Source organism: Amblyomma mixtum, chromosome 7, assembly GCF_055824585.1.
Source record: "Amblyomma mixtum isolate Tamu chromosome 7, ASM5582458v1, whole genome shotgun sequence".
NCBI classification, from domain to species: Eukaryota; Metazoa; Arthropoda; class Arachnida; order Ixodida; family Ixodidae; genus Amblyomma; species Amblyomma mixtum.
Window position 1 is genome coordinate 59208017 of NC_143018.1, and position 24097 is coordinate 59232113.

At 47.2% G+C, this 24097-nt stretch overlaps 1 protein-coding gene across 13 annotated transcripts in view; it reads right to left on the reverse strand.

The window, feature by feature from the left end:
* LOC149336191 (uncharacterized) overlaps nucleotides 1-24097 on the reverse strand; it is a 416214-nt gene that overhangs the window by 354854 nt on the left and 37263 nt on the right. For 4 of the 13 annotated variants that reach the window (XR_016284208.1, XR_016284204.1, XR_016284205.1 and 1 more), the window contains 2 exons: nucleotides 18602-21365; nucleotides 14862-15894 (listed from right to left, as the gene is read on the reverse strand). The exons of 7 other annotated variants lie outside the window; for them this stretch is intronic. The gene's annotated coding sequence lies outside the window, so the exon portion shown is untranslated. Of the gene's footprint in view, nucleotides 1-14861; nucleotides 15895-18601; nucleotides 21366-24097 lie in introns of those variants that run through there. 2 more of the 13 variants (XR_016284210.1, XR_016284209.1) reach the window with 2 other exon arrangements.

The following is a 24097-nucleotide window of genomic DNA, read 5'->3' on the forward strand; positions in this document are numbered from 1 at the left end:
GGTTTTTTTGCAGCTATATATACGACACAATCGTCTGGAATAAGGCGAAGCTGGATCGATGAACTAACACAGGAATGAATATCATTTATATAAATGTGGTACAAAAGAGGCGCAAGAACTGATCCTTGGGGTACACCCGAATACGCATCCAGGTTCTGCGAAACGTATTCAACTATTTTAACACATTGTTTTCTGTTCTGCAAATAGCAGGAAATCCATGACACAATGTTGCGATCAATGCCAAAAGATAGAAATTTTGTTATAAGGTCATCATGAGGAACAGCATCAAACGCTTTAGAGCAGTCTAAGGATATAGCGTCTGTCTGGTAGCCTTCATTAATTGTGTTAGCGATGTCATGAGTAATTTCAGCAAGCTGCGTTACCGTTGAAAGCCCTGTTCTGAAATCATGCTGTTTTTCATAAATGAGGTTATTATTTTCTATACATGAGATTATGGTTTTAGAAATAACGTGTTCCATCATTTTACAACTAGTGCTTGCCAACGATATCGGACCATAATTATACAGTTCAGGCTTTGTCGCTTTGGGACGTTAAACCCCATAAACCAAACCAAACCAGTTTTAGAACCCGATTTGTGTACAGGAATTATTTTGGCACAGCGCCAGTCATCTGGAATTACGAGTGTTTGTAAAGATGCTGTGACAATTTTATGCAGGTATTTAGACACCCAGTCAGCGTAGCGGGCGAAAAATGTGTTTGAGATGGAATCAGGACCCAGAGATTTTTTTGTGTCAAGTGTTGTTAAGAGAGAAAGGATTCCAGCTTCAATAATGATTAGTTCTGTCATATATTCCTTCATTGTGTATGCGGGTAGAGAAGCGTGAGAGGCTGTTCTGGTGAAAACGGACTGAAAAGACTTATTGGAATTCATTTAAAATACATCAGGATTACTTATGCTGTCGCTGAAATCTGTAATGATGGAACCAGTTGACTGCTCTTCAGATAAGCACCGCCAAAACTTATGAGGGTTGTGGGCCATGAAGGAAGGCAGCGTCAATTGAAAGAAGCGAGTTTTTGTATCTCGGACTTTGCTTACAGTCAACAAGACTTGCAATGTCATTCTTGTTTCCTTCACCAAGACACCCCAAACGTGCGCACTGTGTGTCAATATCGAAAAGTGCTCAATGCTGCTCAGCAAACCGGCATTCGTGATCGGCGTTTCCATGTGTCCCAGCGTTTTTCTTACGGCCACATCCTTTCTTTCCAGGACCCCAAGAAGCTGAATTCGCGGCTCATGCTTGGTATGGGCGTGCTAGGGGCCACTGTCTTCGTGGCGCTTGTGGCCTTTGCGATCGTCTCACTTGCGTGGCACTCTCAAACGCGCTCGTGGAACTCGTGCAAGACGCACGCCTGCCTCGCCTACTCGACCAGACTCCTCGCCTCTATCAACGAATCGGTGAACCCGTGCCAGAGCTTCACGCACTTTGTCTGTGACGGCTGGCGGCAGAAAAACCGACCCAGCGTTTGGAGAGACCAGTTCATTTCCCTGTTGGACAAGGTGACCGCGTCCCTGAAGAGCGTAGACGTGCCCGCGTCGGGGCAGAACATGGAGCAGCGGGCCGCCCTCATGTACAGGAGCTGCGTCGATGTGCTCGAAGGGGAGAGAGACGAGCTGCCAGCCGTGAAGGATGCGCTGGCTGATGCAGGCATCGTGTGGCCGAAACCTTCCAAGGGCGCAGACGTGTTGTACACGCTCCTCTGCAGCTCTCTCAAGCTGGGATGGGACGTGCTCCTCGACTTCGACGTGGTGCCCGGTGACGGTGTAATCAAGCTACTTCCTGGCAAGTTCCTTTACTTCGTAATCAAGAGGAATAGGCACTTTACGACCGCCACGAATGAAGCGTACTTTGAGTTCCTGAAGGAACGCTTTCAATTTGAAGGCGAGGATAACGTCACGTACCAGGACACCCACGCGTCGGCCGAAGAAGCCTTGGCTTACCTATCTGAAGCTCATGACGAAATACCTGGTGAGCATAGCGCTGAGAGCTTTCTAAACACGACTGAGCTTGGCCTCACCGAAGTTAACTGGATGGCGGCGCTTCTAAAACTTCACATCAAGATGAACGGTAGCCTTACGCTGACGACCACATCTCCCCATTATCTGGCGCGAGTGATGAACCTGTGGTTGCAGAACGGCTCAGACTCATTCCATACATTGCTCTCTTGGTGCACCGTTCAAGTGGCTGCCCTTTTCGCGAATAAAGACTTAATTTTCAACTATTACAACAGTGACTACACGGCGACACGAGTCTATCACAGGATTTTCTGCGTCACGAGAGCAATGTCCTTCTCCGGGAACACACTGTTCAATAAATACAACGCTGAAGTCCTCCAAGGCGAAGCACTGAATTTCGCAAAAAATATGGTTCTCTCCGTGGCAACCGCTTTTTTCCGCCGTCTTTCCAACTGGACGTACTTCGACGAAGGCATCACCGTGGTCAACAACTGGAGCTCTACAGAAATGGTCTTCCGTAACATCGAGCACACCGGAGAGGACGAAATCTCGGCTACAGATCAGATGCCTGACTTGAGTAATTCGTTCGTGAGGAACTGGCAACAGTCGGTGCATGTCACAAAGGCAGCAAAATTAGAGTATGTGTTGCACTCTATGCTCGAGTTGGAGGTGAGCATCGTGTCCTACGACGAGCGAGAATTCGAGCTGATGCCTTACGCTCTATCCTTCCCCCTATTTGATTCGCAGCTGCCTTCGTCTTTAAACTACGGCGGCCTCGGAGCTGAGGTCGCCATGGCTCTGGGGAGCTTGTTCTTTTACGCCTACTACGAAAGCAACGCTTCGCTCATTGAGCCCCTGATAGACTGCATGAAATCAGGCACGACTGGCAACGCCGTTTACCTAGACTATTATGCAAAACAAGTGGTCGGCTATGGCGCTCTTGTGGATGCCTACGATGCCGTAGAGAATGATTTGGACAACAGCGTGTTCGGTTTGGACAAGTACAGCGGATTACAGATGTTCTTCATCTCGCTGTGTTACGTCAATTGCTATGGCAGCTCTCAAAATACAGACACCGACTCGATCTGCACTCTCGCTTTCCGGTACGTGCCTCAGTTCGCCAAGGCTTTTCAATGCGCTCCCGGGGACCCGATGAATCCCATCAAGCAGTGCAAACTGTTTTGAGGTTTGTCTGTGTTCGTGATTCGACTTTCTTTTTGTTTGCGCGTGATTCCTCCGTTACCGCGGTGTGTGCATTGTTGATGTGGCTATAATTGTTTATATATACTGAACATGTGTTTAGAGAACTATGCAAATCTCGATAGTAGAAGGCGTCATCTTCTTTGTGTATATGTCGAGAGCCATTAGCTTGCTTGTACTGGCGTATAATTTGGAGGATAAGACCAATGTGTGCTGAAGCGATCATATAAGTGTTTAAATACTGTCGAACAATGTGATCTCATTGTGCCGCGAGCGGATAAAAAAAATGTATGGTGGTCTATCGGACCGCCAAAGCCTGATGCTATTTTGGCAGTGGTCAAGACCGGCAGCCTCCAATTAGAACCCGCACCTTTAAAAATGCTACGGCAAGTTTGCTGTCGCAGGCGGTGGCGGATTTTTGATCTAGATATCTCTGGGTATTTGGAGGGTGTTCGCTGCATACTGTACGCTTTGTTCGAAGGGGTCGCCACTAGACTTGTACGAACTTGTCGTTGTATCTGATCCCGAAATGTCAGAACCTTGTTCCAGTTCAGCCTTCCATTTCGAACCATGGTGTCCAGAACATCGCAAATGCTTTTCCTGAGCATTATCAGGCGGTGCTAGCGCTTTCAGATATGAAGTTCGATACCTTTATCGGGTACTTTGTCACGACTGCATGATTCGATTAGGCAATTCCCGGACGTGAATTTGAACGCGCCGTTTACAATTTAAAACTAATAAAGTTTCTGCGGCCTGAATGTTTGAGCAGGCGGTTTTGTATCACTGATAACTGCAGTTTTAATGACTGTTGCGATCTTGGCGCGTTGACTTCTCTGGCGTCTGTATAGTCTGCACACACTTACGTTCTATGAAGAGAGGGGAATTGGACAATCACATGTACAACGTTCGTTTCTCTCTTCCCTTATACAGAGACATACATACTGAGGGTCCTAAAGAGCATTCAATTATTATTACAATTACATTACTTCCTAATGCGAAATTTGAGCGCAGTTCATCAGTTATTTCAGCTTTTCGATATATTGAGGCAAAGAATTCGAGCAAGACATGCATGTACAGTTACAGACAACTTGTTACTTTTCATACATATTCCTTCTTCAGGAAACACTCCACTAACAGTTCTTGATTGTCATGAAGCAAGCTTTGTGGTTGGAGAAATAGATGGATATATGCTCGACTTGCTGCACCAATGCCTGGTTATCAAATACGAGGTCTGCGCAAGTATTTCGCCAGGATGTCACAGCCGTGTGAGGCGTTACGAACGAGAACGGGATGATCTCCTGCATAAGTGGGAAGAAATTCCTGTTTGTCTTTATACATTAAAGTCCCCACCCAACCTCCCGCCCTGGCAGCTGGCAGTTAATGGTTGATCGCGACAGTTCGCTCACCGTTGTCAGCGCTAACGCATGCAGCCCATATCTCTCTCTCTCTCTCTCATCACCCCATGTACCTATAAGCGCGATTCAGGCGTCCGCTGACCCATGGAGGCAGTTACGAGGGGGTACCCAGAAGAATCCGGACTAAATTTTTTGGTCAGCAAAGCTTCTGTGGTACCGCGTTTTACCACTAGGAGCGCATAGAACGAACATTCCAGAGTCAGTAAGCCGAGTGCCGCCGCTGAAGAAGGTCAGACTAGTTTAGGCAGAGTTTTAGAGTGACAACTGCTTTGTGTGAGTGTCGTTTTTGCAATGGCTGAATTTCGTGAACAGCGTGCGCCGGTGAAATTGATTTTTTCTCGGAAAAAGTTGAATGGAAACTTTTGAAATATTAAGAAAGACGTACAAGGACGAATGCTGTGGGGACAACTAAAGTGTTCCTGAATCAAAGCCTGAATCAAAGCAAAATCATGCCAATGGTAAACTTCAAATTCACCTCGCCTCAAGAAAGCTCGACAGGTGAAACCGAACCTCAAAACAATGCTGTTTTGTTTTTTCGTGAGAGGAGTCGTCCATTCAGAATATGTTCCGCAGGGTGAGACAGTTAGCCAGGCTTTCTACTTGAATGTTTTGAAAAGATTGGGCAACAGTGTGCGGTGGAAGGGGCCTGATTTATGGCGGTCGGGTGAATGGTTTTTCCATCATGGCAATGCCCCTGCTCACACAGCCCTGTCTCTACGACAATTTTAGACCAAAAATGGCATGACCCCTGTTCCTCAACCCTCATACTCTCCCGACCTTGCCCCGTGCTACTTTCTTTGTTTCCTAGAATGAAAAAAATAGGTAAATGTAAAGCGTTTCGCTGATGTTGCTGAGGTGAAGAAAAAAACGACGGAGGCGCTGTCAAGCATCACAAAAGATGAATTTAAACAATGTTTTGAAAAATGGAATGAAAGATTCGACAAGCGTATCATTGCAAGTGGGGAATACTTTGAAGGAGATTGAAGGTCTGTGCTTAAAATGTGAACAAATGAGTACAAACAAAAATAAGTTTCGTTTTTTTTTGGGGTACCCCCTCGTATACGCACTTCCCTTCCTGAAAATGAACGATGAGTAAAACGTTGTCGACGCCAACGCCAATGAACACAATGAACTCCAACGGCCTATGGCTTCCGCGCCGCAATTCTGGCACAACGTTGTCAATGCCTGCAACCTACATCTCTCTCTCTCTCTCTCTATCATCACCCCACGTACCTATAAGCGCGATTCAGGCGTCCACTGACCCAGGGAGCAAGTTATGCGCACTCCCTTTCCTAAAAGTGATCGGAGTGTAAAACGTCAACGCCAATGACCACAACGGACGCCGACGGCCCATGGCTTCAGCGCCGCGTTTCTGGCTCAACGTTGTCAATGCCAACGCATGCAGCGCACATCTGTCACTACCGCCACGTAGCTTAAAACACGATTTAGGTGTCCACTTTTCCAAGAGAGCAGTTATGCGCCTTACCTCACGTTCAGTTCCCCACCGAGATGTGTGACATATACTGCTCCATTTCCTTTCCTCGAAAACCAATTTACCAATTTTACCCTCTGCTTTCCAAGCTTGGTTGGTATAAAACTTCTAGCCACTATAGTTTGTTGTTCGGTTTTTGAGGAAAGAAAATGGCGCAGTATCTGTCTCACATTTCTCGGCGGACACCTGAACCGCGCCGTAAGGGAAGGGAGGAAGGTGGGATGAAAGAAGAAAGAGAGAAGGAGGTGCCGTAGTGGAGTTCTCCGGAATAATAATTTCGACCACCTGGGGATCTTTAACGGGCACACATCGCACAGCACACGGGCGCCTCTTGTGTTTCGCCTCCATCGAAACGCGGCCGCCGCGGTCGGGTTCGAACCCGGGTACTCCGGCTCGGTAGACGAGCGGCTTACCACTGAGCCACCGCTGCGGGTAAATTTCCAAGCTCCCGCGCCATTGGTTTCGCAGCTTAAAGAGCTGTTGCTGCTGGTTGCAACGGCGACGCCGCGAAACGTAGAAACGGGCGGCAAAGAGCTGCGCGCTAGAATGACTCAAGTTTTACTCCTGTGGAAGTGCGAATTTCAGCGACAGTTGGGGTGGCGGTCCGTTGAGTCAAAATGAAGTCATAGAAAGAGCGCGGACAGCAGCCTACGCCAATGGGGTTCCGGACTGAGAGCTCCACCCGCCGCTACGACCTCCTAAAAAATTTCATTAAAATATTTTCATCATCATCATCCATTGGGACTGTAGGTCATGGCAGCTGAGCAGCGCCGCCTCCCGGGCTTCCATAGAAGGGTGTGAGATGAATGGTTGGGATGGGTGGCGACTGGATGGGCAGGCACAGACCATGTTGAAAACGCCAAGAACGTCGTTGCTGCAGCCACCATCAAATTCTGTGTTGAAGTGCTTCAAAATTACCGAAGACACTTTGGAAATTCTAAAGTTTGCTTGGCGAAAGCCTTGTAGTCGCCCCGTTGCTTAGCAACCGCAGCCGTGGACACCCGAACCGCGCTGTACAGAAGGGAGGAAGTGGGAGTGAAAGAAGAAAGACAGAGATGAGCCGTAGTGAAGAAAATGAAAATTGTATTTGAGGAAAGGAAATTAAGTAGTAACTGTCTCTCGCATATCTCGGTAGACACCCGTCATCCATTTGTAGAGGAAGGGAGGAAGTGGGAGTTAAAGAAGAAACAGAAAGAGGGGCCGTAATGAAGAAAATGAATTTGAGGAAAATAAATTACGGAGGAGGTTGCCCCGCTGCGCAGAGAGGCCACAGTTGGCACGATTCCAGCGCACGGATGAACACCACTAGCATGGATGGACACCGCGAGCATGAGCCATTAAAGGCTTTGGCCTTAAAATTAATTTGAGGAAAGGAAATTACGAGGAGGTTGCGCCGCTGCATGGAGGGAGCCAGTTATGCGCGCTTCCTTTCCTGAAAATGATTAAAACATCAACGCCAATGCCAATGAACACCGAACGGGCAACGGCGACGGTGACGGTGACGGCGACGCCGCGAAACGGAAGCCAAAGAGGTGTGCCCTAAATCACCACTATAAAAAAAGCGACCGCAGCCGCCAACGATAATAAAAACCGCACATGCGCGAAGCCCGCCATGCGTCAAGCGGTTCGACGAAGCAGCGGTGGGTTGACCACAAGGCTTTCGCCAAGCACACTTTAGAATTTCCAGAGTGTCTTCGGTAATTTGTTTTTCCTTTCCTCAGAAACCAATTTACCAATTCTTTTAGCCATTCGACTGGTCTCCGAAGACCCTTACAGGGTTCCGGGACAGTTGGGGTGGCGCGAAATGCTAATGGGAGTCTGCTTAAAGGCAGATTCATGACCACTGGAGAGTCGCAGATGTTGCACGACCGATTTCGGTCGATTAGTTCCGGTTACGGAGCACTACGAAAGCGGCGTGGTAGCGTAACGAGTCAGCTTAAACCTGTCTAGTGACCTTTAGAACTCGCCAGTGTGAATCCGCTAACTCTGGAAGGAGTGCCTTTTGCTGAGGGCGTGGAGGTGGTTTCGGGGGTTAGGTATGCGGGGTTGGGTCTTAGGGTGGGTACGGCATGCAACGAGAGAGATGAGGCAGGGGGTCATTGTTTTCAGACCAATCAGTTATGGGCATTCCGGACAATTAGCGTGGCATATTTTCATGATGTTGCGTAACGTCACAATATTCTGACCAGGTGGTGGTGGTAGAAACTTTATATGCAGCAGGGGAGTTTGGAACACATAGGTCCGTGGGCCCCCGCACGGCCCATGAAGCTGGCAGCCCGGCCGGTGGCGATGGCTTGCTTGGCCGGGTCCTCGGAGCGCAGTAGGGTCTTCCAAGCCTCCCAAGTGGTAAGGTGCTCCAGGCCCCGCGGAGGAGGATCCGCCGGGCAGAGGAAAAGGATACGGTCGACAGTGGCTTTCGGGTAGTGACAGAGGATACAGGAAGGGTTTGTGTGGACTTCGTGATAGCTTGAGTGTATATAAGGGGAGGGTAAAGTGCGTGTTTGGAGCCGCCTCGAAAGTGTCTGATAATTGTCGAGGGAGGGATGGGGTGGAAGGTAGAATTGACGCTCGGCTTTGCAGCCCATTAGCGTGATGCGTTGTCCTGACGTCATGTGTTACAACACCGACGACTCCGAATAAAAGGGAAACAGGAAATTCATTACTGCCACTGTAACAAAAAGATTAGCTGAGGTTTATCTTTGGTTAAACCTGGTAGGTTAAGTAAGCACAGCGCACAGCGCGCCCATCTAGCAGCATCCTGAGCTCGCTGTTTAGCAAGAAGCTGTTCACGATCTGCATCGGTCTGTTGGGCCCGCTTTTGCTTAGTGGTTGCTGCAAGTCGGCGTAGCTACTCTTCCTGCTTATCGGGTAGCATGTCGTGAATCCAGTTGTTGCGATTGAGAGAAGGATGAAAAGGAAATTGCACGGGCCTGCCTACTGGCTCGAGCCGAGCCACCGCCGCTGCCACGTGCAGATAGAGGAGAGTTAGGAGATCAGAGAAAAGAGAAAAAGGAAAGAAAAGACACGCGTCGCAGCTAAAACTGCGTCTTCCGGAGCGGACGCAGCTGAAAACACAGATAAGCGGCCGAAGCCGCGCTCGCCGAAGCGAGGACAGATACGCATGACGAATGAATCCAGCAAGCAAGCGAACGCGCTTTATACCCATTGTTCCCCCTCTCCCTCACAGCTGGCGAGAGAGCTAAAGCCCCTCAAACTTAGGGAATTTAGAGAGAGCAGCGCAACAGCGCCTCCACTCGGTAGCGACGGCAGCTGCAGCGCGGCGTGCCTACCGCCGCGACCACCCGCCGGCTTGAAGTGGGGGTCCCCATCTGCGGTCGCTCTAAAGGTCAAACGTGCCTACTGCCGTGGCCACGCAAAGAGGCCCAGACCTGGCGTAATATTGTTAACGCAATAAAAATACTTTCCATATAAGTGGTCAGCGCCACGGCTGTGACGAGCGTGCGTATACTCGTCTGGTCTTTAGCGTAGCAACACTGACCGACGCGTAGCGTAGCAACACTGACCGACGCGTAGCGTAGCAACACCGACTCGGACATCACTGAGCACAGTAAGGGCAATTTGGAGCTCGAAGAGTTTTGTGGATGTACCTGAAATGATAGGCCTCTTCGGCATGTGTTATGGTGCTTTGTTATACACATAAAGGGGGTTACTATGATTGGATATGATTTCTTTCGAGTTCCATTTAATTCTATTTTTATTGCCGTAAGTACTGTACCTTACACACATTACTGTTTCACTTCTCGGTTAGGGATGAAGGCTGCTGCGAAAGAACGCTAAAATGCAGGCACTAAAGGGCAGCAGTAAAATGAAAGGGGATAAATTAGACCATCTCTTCAACATGCAAACATCACAGAGCACAGGGGTGCCTTTTGCATTCTTTTTAACGCATTAGTGTAAAGGGCCTCGTTACGCAGAAAACCCAGCGGTGTAGCTGGGATGTCGAGAAAGTCCGGATTGGTCGAGAGGATCGTGACGTCACACGTGGAGCAGCGGAATTGGTAACTAAATAAAATATTATGTAAATTGTGATTATAAGGTCGCAACGTGACTCAAGCGTCGTTGTGACAAGAATGTAATATTAATTATGAAAATAAAATTAGGCTAGTATCTGTGACGCTTGGATCACGAATCAGACACGCTGTACCCATAGGCCATCGGGGCACATTAGTTTAGTTTATAGGGTTTACGTCTCAACGCGACTCAAGCTATGAGGGACGCCGTAGTGTAGGGCTCCGGACATTTCGACCACTTGGGGTTCTTCAACGTGCACTGACATTGCACAGTACACGGGCATCTAGAATTCGTCCGCCGTGGCTGGGATCGAACCGCGGCGGTCGAATATCGATGGAGGCGAAATTCTAGTTCGACTTGATTAAAGGGGGTCCAGGCTGATGAAGGGACCCACTAAGGCTATAGCGTCATCCCTTTAAGACAGAGGTAAATTGAAGAGTTTTTTTTCGAAATGATCCAGATCCACCAAAACAGAAACTTAGAACAAGGCCATAATTTCTTGTCTGAAAGGAATGCGCTGCTATTCAACCTAGTACCTCACAAGTTTTATGGGGCAGATAGAGCAGTCGAACAGCCTTAATCGCCAAAAATTTACGTGCATAGTTTGGCCTATACAACAATGGAAACATTGGATTTGGCTCATATCGAAGTGAAGGATCAGATTCGACCCAGTTTTCTTCTCGAAACTTTATTATTACTGCAGTATGTTGTAGGTTACATTCAAAACAATATGGAAAAATGCTTGTGCTGTGACTTCAGCAGTAAAAAAAAATTACAAGTATGCGTCACCCGCTTTACACTCATGCATGGATAGCAGGCCCGTCTTCCTGGCAGCATAAGCAGCCTTCTTCGCAATCTGCCATTTTTCAGTTCAGTTCAGTTTATTTACCTTAAAGGCCCCCTTTCGGGGGTATTACATAAGGGGTGGGATCTTAATAAAATGAGCAAACAAAACAGCGAATATTATTTAGCACTGAAGGTGATCGGTTACATGTTCTTGAAAAGTAGAGGATGAAGCGATGTTGACGATGTCACGGGGTAGGCCGTTCCAGTCCGTTGCTGCTCGAAAGAAAAATGAAGCAGAAAAGGTGGCAGTATGCGATGGTGGCCGGGCAACCTGTAGGGGATGACTGGTGCGGTGAGATATGCGTGCGGCAGCTGTGATATACGGTGACCGATTGAGGGAAGAATGGAATAATTTGTGATAAAGGGTGAGACTTGAAATGCGACGACGGAACGAAAGGGGCGGTAGTCCTGATAATGCTTTCAATGAAGAAATGCTGACGTCATATGAGTATGAAGAGTGGATGAATCGAGTGGCACGATTTTGGACAGCTTCTAATGCATTAATTAAATAAGTTTGGTGCGGGCTCCATATGGCAGATGCATATTCTAATTTTGGTCTGATGAGCGATTTATATGCGAGTAATTTTACGTGTTGAGGGGCAAGGCGGAGATGGCGCTTGAGAAAACCAAGCGTTTTATTCGATGCTGAAATGATGTTTCCAATATGGGTGCGCCAAGATAAATCACAAGACAAGGTGACTCCTAGATACTTATAAGATGGTACTGAATCAATCGAGGTGTTAGAAATGGAATATTGGAAGCGATGCGGGCTATGACGACGAGAGAAGGATAAGAGTTTGCATTTATTAGGATTTAGGGACATGAGCCAGTTGTTACACCAATTAAGTACGCTGTTAAGATCGGTTTGAAGACTAAGTTGATCACGAGAGTTATTAATAGTGCGGTAAATAACACAGTCGTCAGCGAACATTCGAATACTGCAGGAAACGTGGTCAGGTAAATCATTAATATATATTAAAAAGAGTAATGGACCGAGTACAGATCCTTGCGGAACGCCTGATGTAACCGGGAGGCTGTTAGACAGGTGGCCATTAGCAAAGACTGATTGAGAACGATTAGTGAGAAACTGCTCAATCCACTGTAGTATGTTAGGATGTAAGTTCAGCTGTGCAAGTTTTACTAATAAACGACGGTGGGGAATTTTGTCAAAAGCTTTTGCAAAATCTAGAAATATGGCATCAGTCTGTATGTTACGGTCAAGATTAGTGTGCAAGTCGTGAAGGAACAACGCTAATTGGGTTTCACAAGAGAGGCCCTTACGAAACCCATGTTGTGAAGAATGGAAGAAATCGTTTGAGTCTAAGAAACTTATGATCTGAGAGTAGATGACATGTTCCATGATTTTGCAGGGTACGCTAGTTAATGAAATGGGGCGATAATTCATGGGGGAGTCTCTGTTACCTGATTTGTGGACTGGAACGACCTTCCCCGTTTTCCAGTCATCTGGAATGATCCCTGAAGAGAGCGATTGCGAAAAAATCAAAGATAAGTAGGCTGCACATGTTGATTTCACATTTTTAAGCAGTTTTGTATTAATCATGTCCATACCAGCTGATGATGAGAGTTTCATGTTATCAATTATGGAAGCGATACCATCAGCGAGGAATGTGATAGCTGGCATGATGGCTTCTGTGTTGAGCGATGGTAACTGTGAAGGCATGTCAAATTCACTCGTGAAAACAGATGCAAATGCGTTATTAAATATTTCTGCGCATTCATCGTTAGTAACCGCTTCGTGCAAGTCGTTAGTGAGTGTAATATCATGAGTGTGCTTAGGATTTAAAACCTGCCAGAATTGTCTAGGATTGCTGATTAGTAGCTTCGGTAAGTCAGTGTGATAAAATGAGCGCCTGGCGCTACGAACTGCAAGTAAGTATGATTTCTCAGATGCAAGGTATTTTTCCCAAGCGGCTTGATTATCAGTGTGTTTGGCTGAACGAAACAGGCGTTTCTTCTTGTTTTCTAGACGTTTTAGATGCTTAGTAAACCATGGCTTATTGCGGTTATTTTGGAAAGATACCCTGGGGATAAACATATTAGAGAGCATATTTAACTTATTTTTGAATATCAACCAGTTTTCGTGAACAGAGTGATTGTCGAATGTGGATTGGTACTCTGAAAAGAACATGTTAAGGTCTTCAGTTATTGCATCGTAATTCCCTTTATCGTACAGATTTATTGTTTTTCTGGATGGGTGCTTCTGAGCTGGGGTAAATGAAAATAGAGCATGTAAGATTTTATGGTCGCTGATTTCTGGAAGATAACTAATGGATGATAGGTACTCAGGGCTATTAGTTAGTATTAGGTCAAGGGTGTTTGCGGTTGCATGCGTGACACGAGTAGGTTCCGAGACTAACTGTGTGAGGTTAAAATTTAAACAGACATCAATGAAGTTCTTGGCTTCTGTATTGCATGTTAATGAGGAAGTGCCTAAACTCTGCCAATCAATGTCCGGATAATTGAAGTCCCCGAAAAGGAGAATGCGCGCATTTGGGTATTTAACAACAAGATGATTTATGGTATCATTCAGATGTCGACAGAAGTTTGGATTTGACTGCGGGGGCCTATAACAAACGCCAAGAAGTACTGTTACAGGGGGAGTGCGAATAATTAGCCATAATGATTCCATATCAGATGTGACGTGTGCAATAGAGCATGATAAACCTCGGTGAATTGCAACAAGAACACCGCCCCCCCCGTGAGTCTTTCCGATCGTTTCGGTAGACGTTGAATTCCGGTAAGTCAGTTAAAACTTCAGCGTCGGACACGTTACTGTTTAACCAAGTTTCAGTTAGTATAAGTATATTGCTCCTGGATGACGAAATTACGTTGGATATGATTACGTGGGATCCATGGGCTCCTTTTCTTGACAGCGACGAAAGGCAGCCTCAAAATACGCAAGTTCTTCGTTTTCTTTCCATGACACACCAAAGTGAGTCAACAGAAGGTTGGTCACGTCTCTCACCTTCAGTTCGTTGAGGTGGTGTGCATACAGCTCGCACTGTTTCGGTGTTTGTACAAGGGTCTTTCCCCTCTTTAGGACCGATACAAAATTAGACACCGAAACCCTGTAGTGGGGTTCGGCTCTAATTTGAGGGCTTCGGCCTGTCACATTTCTCTGAATGTAAAAAACCTTCGTTTCAGTAATCTTGAAAGGCAGGTTGGACGTTGATCTCATTACTTCCGTACAATACGCCTTCCAGGGAACGTTCACCGACCTCTTCATACCCGTCGCAATCCATGCGGAACTAAATTCGTCAAAGCAAAAATCTTGAAAAAACAAAGGAGCTCGCGAAACAGACCACGCAGTCCGCGCTATCACGCACGAGCACCGCCGGCACGAGCCTACAAGGAGGCTGCCATGTTGGCTGAATCACGTGGTCTACGGGTCAGTCTCCTATTGGTTGAACGGATTTGGCTCATTTCGATCCACGCAGTGGAAGGATTTGGCTCGTTTTTGATTTGAAATGTGATCTGCGGGCTAGCTCAGTTGGTGTAATTTGACCCATTTTGTTCTGATCTGTTTTTTAAAGGAAAGTTGACTGGCTTAGCTTGCCACTACAGTTGGGGTTGCGTTACTTTCGGTTTGTGGATTTGGCTCATTTCGAAAAAAAACTCCTCAATTTTCCCTGAATTTTTCTTTCCGTTAATTTTTTGTTTATTTCTGCACTGCTGAACGTTGCTCACTCGAATCCACACTCGACGCTTCAAAGGAAAGTTTCTAGTACGCGCAAATACATGCGCAAATACGGTCGGTTCACTCTTCGTGACTGCAACGCTTGTTACGATCAGCGCATAGGTTTCAACTGTCATTAACTCCGTGGCTGCTGTCGTGTCATACGTGTGTTCCCTTCAAGCACTGACAAGCCGAGAATGCCCGTGATAGGAGAAAAAGGCATAATTTATTCTAGAACACCATGTACACGTCGCCTATGAGCCGTCAGCGTCCATCGGATAGTTTTCGTGATTTAGTATTATCGATGAAGGTGCAACCAGGACGTTGTGAATATGTCTTGGTGAGCTGTTTGAACGAATTTCAGGGCAGGCACGAACTTTATGTCAAGATGTGACCATGAAATTCACGGAGATGCGTAGATATATCATAGCTAATAAGACGAAATTCACGGCGATGCGTACATGGATCTGTTAGTTGATAATAAGGTGTGTGCCGAATTTCAGGGCAGGCACGAAGCTTATGAAAAGATGTAACCATGAAACTGATGCAGATGTGACCATGAAACTGATGCAGATGTGGCCATGCAATTCATGGAGATGCGTACATGTATCTGTCGGTTGGCAATATGGTGTGTGTCGAATTTCAGGGCAGGCACAAACATTATGACAAGATGTGACCTTGAAACTGATGCACATGTGGCCATGAAATTCACCGAGAGGCGTACATGTATCTGTTAGTTGATAATAGGTTGTGTGTCGTGCGACTACTCGCAGCTGTAAGTTTCGAATGTGCAGAGTTAGTAGTGCATGTTTCGTGAGAGTGGTCTTCGTACTTGTGGCGGTTTGCATTGTGATATTGTGGGCGTCTTGGTTGCGTTTTGTTCTGCTTAGATGACAGTGATTGTGAGTGCTGGCGTTCTTGTGAGCCCTGGTCGCACTGGTCTTAGAGGCCTTGTGGCCACTGACAAGAAGAACGGAATATGTGTCGCCGATGCCCGCCAGGGGGATCACGCAAGAACAGAAGCAGTGCCGCTTGAACGGTAAATGCACAGGTAGCTCTACAGGAGAACGATCCCGATGGGAAGCACTGTCCATCCTTGCACATATCGATGTGGATGTAGCGTCGTCTGCAGGCGCATGTCGGAACAGACCAACACGAATCCCGCAGGAGGCTCAGACGTCACCCCGTGCAGAGGCTGCGTGGACAACTTCGCAGTTACTGCGGGGAAACAAGCGACCTAGAATGAAAGGGCGTCACAAGTAGTACATTAGTATAGCTTCGGTTGTTAGAAAGAAATGCAAACAAAGAGAGGAAACAAAGCTATGGATTTAATAAGAATTCCTGAGTGCAAAAGGTAGTGCAACATCTGGATATACGGCACATCCCATTTTTCTTTGCGCCAATATACGATCAAATTCGCTGATTTAGCTGTGCCATATCGCCAAATGCGCGACAAATACAGGCATGCATCGCACCCTGCGTCAAAGCAGACGGCGTTTTTTTTTTTTGACTAAATACAGTGATTTTGAACCTTATCGCGCATACGATAAATACAACCGCGCGCGTGAAGCTTCCTAAGGTTGTCATATTGTAAAACCTATATGAACTCGTTCACTTCGGCCGTGGTTTTCGGGGCCGTGTGTGTCGTGGCCCACCAATGGGGCATCCTTCGATTTTATTGGGTGCGACGTGAGCTACCAGTTAGCCTCCGGCGCACTTATTCTAACGGACATATAAAAGGGCAGCAGCAATCTGGCATGTGCGTTTTTCGCAGGTTCTTTGAACAACGTGAGCGCTTTCACAGCATCATATCGGCACTTAGTATTCGCGCTGCACATCAGGAATACACGTGACCCAACGGTGACCCGCGGTGCAGCGTTTTAACACTTCAGTCAACCGATCATCGTTTTGATGGACGATTTGTTGGTATATTTTTAACCCGAGGGCATTAGTACCCACATGTCGAAAAAAAAAAGTCCGGTGTCGGTGATCGTTTGAAGCCTTGCACCTGGAGCGTGACACATGGTCACGTCGTAGGACCATCAGCCGAGAGAAAGGTTCGGTTTTAATAATCTAGCACATGCTGGTGACTCAAAAACTATCGAAAAATTGATTTTTGGTTTGTGTGAGTCTAACGTCCCAAAGCAACTCAGGCTATGAGGGACTCTGCAGTAAAGGGCTCCAGAAATTTCCGACCACCTGGCGTTCTTTAACGGGCACTGACATCGCACAGTACACGGGCATCTAGCATTTCGCCTCCATCGAAATTCGACCGTCGCGGCCGGTGTCGAACTCGCATGTTTTGGGTCAGCAGCCGAGCGCCATAACCACTGAGCCATCACGACGGCTGATAGCTGAAAATGAATAATTCCAAGCAGCACCAGAAACGGCAGAGGTGGCCGAATTTCCTGATGCGCTTTAAAACAAAGTTGGTTTGTTTTCTCACGCAGTGCTTCGTATCCCACTCGGGCATGAAGTTTTTTTTTTCCGCTGTACGCCGCTGCCATGACGATGACACTGTGCTCCATTTGGCTCTTCTCCGGTTGCTTTGGGAAGCACGGGCGCTGAGGTCTGGATTAGCTGTACAATGGTGTCTATGGATGTTTCCTACACCCGTGGCGGGGTTGCATGCACATGCCCCAAAGAAGAGGCCTAGGATGAAGTCGCCGGAGGACCGTGCAGGGCAGCAAGCGGTAAAGCATGGATGAAGCCGTTCCTTCGTCAGATTTCGAAGCCGAACGGCGTGCAAGATGAACTGCACAACAACGAAAAGGACGCGAGCGCCAAAGCGAGTCAACTGTTTCAGACGATATAACGAGGCGGCAAGCTGAAGCAGAGTGCCAAGGACGGTATGCCGGCATACGGGATGCGGAAACAGATGTAGAGGGAAAAATGCGAGGAACAGCGAAAAAGAAGACGGGAATGAAGAAGTCGTTGGAGTAACGTGTAGTCGAAAGGCGTGCAGAAATGGCTTCAGCGAACCCAGAATAGCGGGAAAGGCGACCAACTTAAATTTCATTAAGCAGCTCAGGCCGCTTACAGCAAAAGGAAAGCCTAGGAAAGACGGCAGGAACGTTTGGTGCGACTTGAATTTTCAAGTTTATAAAAACTGAACAAAGATAAACAAAGCTAAAAAAGGGCAAACGTGTTAGCGTACTTAAGTCGCACTTTACTTACCCAGGTAAATCGGGGGCAATTTTTGTCTTGTACTTGCTAATAATTTCTCCCAGGTAAAAAAATTGATACGTTACTAATTTTCCGTTGGTCCACTTCACATATTCAAACAAAAGCAAACGTTCCCATATGCTTTCCTCGGCTTTAAAGACCGTTAGCTTCCTTCATTAAAGAACCCCTCAATTCCTTGTCCTTGTCTGCTAAATAGTTTAACGAAGGCGTTCCGGAAGTCTCGGTACTATATGAAGAATAACAGGGTTTTCTCGCAGCTCTCAGCATTTAATCACGTTCCACGTGACACTTGCAGTATAACAGGATGTTCCTACACCCACAGCTATGGTCGAGGGTTTCACTGGCCAATACTCTCAGGATTAGGTTATATACAACGTATAAACCCTCGAAAGTAGGACCATCGTTTTAGCTCAGTTGCTACAGCATCGCTCGCGACATACGGAGGTGGTGAATTCAGCTCTCACCGGCGGCATGCGGCTGTTTTCTCTTGCGCTTTCTGAACAGCTATCTTTCAGGTATGAACTGGTGACGCTGATCATTTCCCACTGATCAACACCGCAAACCAGCAACAATGTAAACTTTCGTCTGTCTCCCTCGGTTTCAGTGATTGTTGGCTTTCTTCTTTTGAATGGCCGTTATTAATGGCGTGTTACCCCGAACAGGTGTCTTGCAGAGATTTCAATTTCTCTTGCAGGCTTGTCACTAATTACGTACATTCTGCACATCTCAGACCACTGGCAGGATGAATGGAAACTCACCGTCTTATAGTCGTGCTTGTAGTTGCGGTCGTGGCAGTCGAAGATGCGTAGCTGATGACTTGCACATTCGCAGTGGCCGGTCTTGGCGTATTTGCAGTCGTCGCTGTTGGTGTGCAGAACTTATCTGCGGTTGTCGTATTTGATGCTGGTAATGAATTTTAGAGGGAGAAGGGATACAGCGCCATGGTACAAGATTTTTCGATCTATAGAAGCTGGGTTCAAACGCCCATTTTCCGAATCTGTCATTCATTGTGTCAAACTCTAAGGTAGAAAGTAACGCCACAAAAAATGGTTGCAGAAAGCTCCCGCCAGCACATGGTTATGGCCTTCATAAACGAATTGAGGACAAAAAATAGGAACGAAACGCCCAAAGATTTCTAAATAATATCCAATGAGAAAAAAAAATCTGAGGGGGAACAAAATGAAAAGGGGCAGAAGGGCGAGGCAAGCATGCCCGAAAAGCCCCGGTAAAAGATGAATGAGGCAGGAAGTTGTCTATTTTGCCCAAGAACTTTAACGCTTGATGGTTGCTGGGACATGGCCCAATCTATGAAAGGAGGAAGAAAGGAAGACACTGTAAAAGGTAGAAAAGAAGAAGAGTACCGCAGGAAAGAAAGAGAATAGGGTGTGCATAGCGGAACGGATAGTGAAGAAATTAAGGCGTGACAAAACAGGTACGAGAAATGCAGGACTGTGAAAAGTGGCAAGGACGGGTCGACACCAAGAGAAAAGACTAATCCTGCGTGCAGGGAGCGGGGACGGGAGTAGGAAAAAGGGGCAAAGGTTAACCCGTGCCGAACAAAAGGGGACTAACCCCCATGCCTTGGTAGCAGAGGCAGGGCAAGAGCCCACCAAAATTGGCCATTTGGTGCCCCCCGTCTACGGCCGACATGATAGGAAGAAGACCCATGAGAGAAAAAATGCGCCGATTGTGCACAGAGAAGGAAAGTGAACGAACAAGCAGTGGGAAGAGGGCAGAAATGCGGACCCCAGTTCTGATTAAAAAGGCACGGAAAGGACCTGCGGAGAACTGTGTCAAAGCTTCCGCTCGTCAAACTAGGTTCAAGCCATCCTTAATCCAGCCTAACTTTTTTTATCCGGATATCCCGGATGACCCTTGGCAGGAGAGCATATTCCCACCGAAGTATCGGCATCGCCTTTGCAGTTTGTGGCAGCGGTTGTCGGGATGTGATAGTTGTTCTCGTCAGTGGTCCGTGTCGCGGTCGAAGCTGCTCTTGTTCGTTCTCCGCGACCGCTCCATTGGACGCACCGTTAGTGGATATGGTTGGTGTGCATGCATGTATGGTTTGGGCGTTTCTTTCTGCTGACCTGATGTTCGTTGTAGTTGTGACTTTGTCGCTGTGGTTTTCGTTGTAGTGGTTGGACAGATGGCCACTGTGAAGAATAACTGATGGGGCGTGTGTTCGTGGGGGATTAGGTTCAGCGTGCAGAGGCTGCTTTTCGGGTTTCGGGGAGTGTAGGTGTTTGCCGGCATGAGGAACAACATGAGCGCCGTCTAGCAGACAAGTAGACAAATCTGTTGGGCTGAAATTGACGCTGGCAAGAGAAACAGGAGAAATGCTGTTCGAGACAAGACATACATAATGAGCTATCGGAAACCGTTTGGAAGCTTTTCCTGCATTTAACCCGTAGGTACAGTGTGACTGTACTGTTCGGCACTTTTTCAGGTCACCAGGATACGGTGAGCAGACCATGTTTTCTTGCCATGTTTCGTTTCCGATAGCCATGGCGATGGGGAGCCGTCGAGAAAAATTGATCTTGTTGGGTGAAAACTGACGTTATGAGAAGCGTTGTAAGAGAGGGCTTGCGTATAATTTAGGCACACCTGCGGTTCTTTACTGTATGTTCGAATACCATTTTTCCTTACCGTCCAGCACTGAAATGCGGCCGCTGAGTCAAGCTTCAGAATCTGAACGACATAGCCACGGAGCCACGGAGACAGGCTGTCGCGAACTTGTGGACCTGCCTGCATGCATGATATACGTGAATGTGGGTGGTGTGGTTGTTTTCATCGTGGCTGTAGAGTTCAACTCGTAGAAGTGTGGGTTATGGTCGCGATTATCGCACCGTGGTGTACTTATCAGTACGTTGCGGTTGTTGTTTGCCCCTATGGTAGCAGTAGTTTGTTCGTTGTAGCCCGAGTTAAAATCTAGATCACTTCACTGCGGTCATCTGATCTGTGGTTCTGAATTGTTGAGATTAGCGCTTTGCTGGTATTAGCGTGGCAGATGTGCAGCTATCATGGCCGTTGTACTTGTGTTGTGTGTGAGTTGTACGCCGGATGGTGGCGCCACTATCATGAGGACTGGCAGCAGCGCCACTAGCAGAGACTAGCAGAGACGAACAGCATCGTTGCTGGACGGCATGAGAAACAGTAACAGTGCCCACTTCGAAGCGACGCATACGGAGCTGCAAGGTGGCCATGCTCGGCACAGAGCTTCTATGGCTAATGTCTCCGTTTGTGGACAGATGTCGCCTCTGTCCTGGCGGCAGCAGAAGAGGCGTAGACGAAGGTGCTCACGACTACCGATAGGCGTTGCTGGCCTGCGTCCACCTTCCACAAGTCAGCACAAGCACGCGGAGCTCACTTGCCGTCCGTTCCACGGCACGATGACGTTCCGTGGCCACCGAGTCGAAACTCTCGGAAGAGAGCTGCCGAGAGCAATCGCTCGGCATGGGGGTTGATGTCGCCACCGTCTTTCTGGAGGCACAGGAGGAGATGCTGCTTCCACGCTAGAGAAGCCTGCATGGCAAGAAAGCCGCTGCTTTGAGGCACTCATAGAAAGTCACGTGAAACTCCAAAGAAAATGCCTTTTTCATCATCTACACTGTCGCGCTGAAATGAACAAAGTAGAGATTGTGAGTTAGTTACCGGCGCACGTGAATACATTCTCTACACAGTCGCTGTATAAAGTTGGTGGCGGAGCAGTCTCCTTAGAGCTTATTTCATGGATGATTACGGGCAGGCCATCCTAAACAGGTGCAACAGCTTTGATACTGAGAGCAGAAGTGGTAGAAAAAAATACCTCCGTGGGTGGCAGCTTCCGATTCAGGATTTAAAGCATCGCGGCAAGCTGGTAACGGCTAACAATGACTAAGTTATGTTCTGAAAGAACGCCCTGCTCATGAATGACATGGTAAAATTATAGAACGGGACCATGCAGCCAGATAAGTTGTTTAGACCGTACATCAGCTGTGTCAGTAGTAATGTGCTTGTAGATGAAATGAAGGCGCATGTTTCGAATTCAGGAATAAAAACTGAGCTCCATGTACGTTAAATTTCGCGCGAAGGCTCAAGAGGCGGCGTCGCGCAAGATATATTTTACGTTTGCTTCGTTGTTAGGTACTGCAATCACAGAAAATTGCCTTCGTCGTACGAGTAGAGGGAGCGCGCAGTGCACCCCTGGCGCACGCCTTATACAGGGCGTTTCCCCTATGTCTTTAAAAATAGGCTTTTAGAGTTTTTTCGGGATAGCATTGCCAGCGATGTAGTACAACAAATACAGCTATGGCCTGCTGACTATCAGGCTGGTTAATGAATTAATAATCAATATGTCACTTTGTAACACTTTTGTAACTGCAACCCGCCGTAATTAATATACATATAAGGTCTTTGAATTTCGAAAGTGTGGTTACCCTCAGCGCTGTGGCCCAAGAAACTTTGGATTTCTATGAGTTACATCCACTGGAGAGGTTGCTTTGGCAAGCTTCTCAATAGAACAGGCATTTAGGCGACATGTAGCCAAAATTTGTCGAACCAAGGGTAACCGCGTTTTCGAAATGGTAAAAACTAATATTGATATTAATTACGGTGGGCTGCATGCATTTTAATAATTAAGGAGCATAATTGTAATAGTTAAAAAGTTAACTACTGAATATTAGTTAACCACCCTGCTAGTTAGCATGTCTTAGTTGCTATACCGAAAAAAAAAACGCTGTTCGAGGTTATTTTTAAGGTTAAGGCTATTTTTAAAAATTGTGTTAAGTCTTAGGTGGGACACCCTGTATAGCGCCCCCCCCCCCCCCCCCCTCCAGATCATCCCTACGCAGTAAAAAAATTTGCAGCCTTAAAGGTGTAGCGCTCGTGGCTGCATCCTTTCCACACCCTCATTTTTTCTTATTTTTTTGGGGAAATCGGTTCGCTCAGCGCGTTGGCACCTTTAATGCACCCATTGACTTTTCAAAGCCGCACGGGTGCAAGGGTGTCGTAGATCCTTCGGGTGCAAGGGTGCGTAAGGGTGTACGGTATTCTTTGACTTGTCGAACAACATTCCAGTAGTTCAATCAAGCGTGCTTTTAGAATGATAGGAGCTATTGGAGTTTTCAAATAAAAGACAGCTGCAACCTTGATGCGAGCAGCTATGACTGGGATCTGCGTCCCCAGAATGTGATAATTAAATGAATTATTTTAGCTGAGGTGCTAAGCGTCACTGACTACAAGTAGTGGTTCGCTGGAATAGCACATATAAACTTAGAGAAGTAATGCGCGGAAGGGTATGTGTTGTTTCAGCCGGCGTCTTCTCTTCGGCGGACGCGGTTGTTGCGATGCGCGTCTGTTCTTTCACTATTTCTTCTCACCTTCCTTTTTCTTTACTCTCTCCTATCTGAACGTGGCAGCGGTGGTGGCTCGGCTCAAGCCAGTCGGCAGGCCCGTGCACTTTTCATACTCCACAGCAAGCAGGTTCAGAAACACCGTGAGAAAAACATCTGGGTATTATAATTATAGTTGGAGATGCCGTAAAGTTAGTGGAAAGTTAGACATTGTCGGCAGCTTTTCGTAGGAAATGTTAAGTTTCCATTCAAGAGTTCTCCCCAAAGAAGAAATTTATCAGCGCCTTTTAAGGCAATAAAAAGCTATGAAACTTTAAAGCAGTCGGAAAAAATGTGCGACAAGCATACTTTGCACCCTTTTAGGCAGCCAAAAAAATAAGCGTGCAAACGTAACGATCCCACCCTTGCTATGGGTGCGACGAGCATACATGCACCCTTTTGGGAGGGTGCAAGGGTGTGAGTGATAGACACGGAAATGCACCCTTAAGGGTGCAAAATTTTTTTACAGTGAGGCAGCGGCCAGGCTTGTACACGATGAGTGTCTGGAACTTTTTCACTCGCGTGCGCGGTCACACCCTCGCTCTACTCTCCAGCGTAGTGAAGCGGGGATCCCGCGGGTGAGCCGTTCGTTGTCACACCACTGGCACGGGCACCACACATAGGAATTTCATCCTGGCGAGCGTTAGATGCAGCCCCTACAATAATGCCCGTTGGGCGCTGTAGGTACTGTGAATAAATAAAATAAATAAATAAAAAACGCCGCCAACGCCTCACGATACCTTCCGGCGTCTCCCGCAGGCCCGGTCACAACAAAGTAAAAACAGCGACCGCCGTCTGTCAGTGGCTAGCGGCAGGGCTACGAACGAACTTGGTATACTATCTATACGAACTTGGTGTACTTCCTCGGATAGAACAAACCTTACA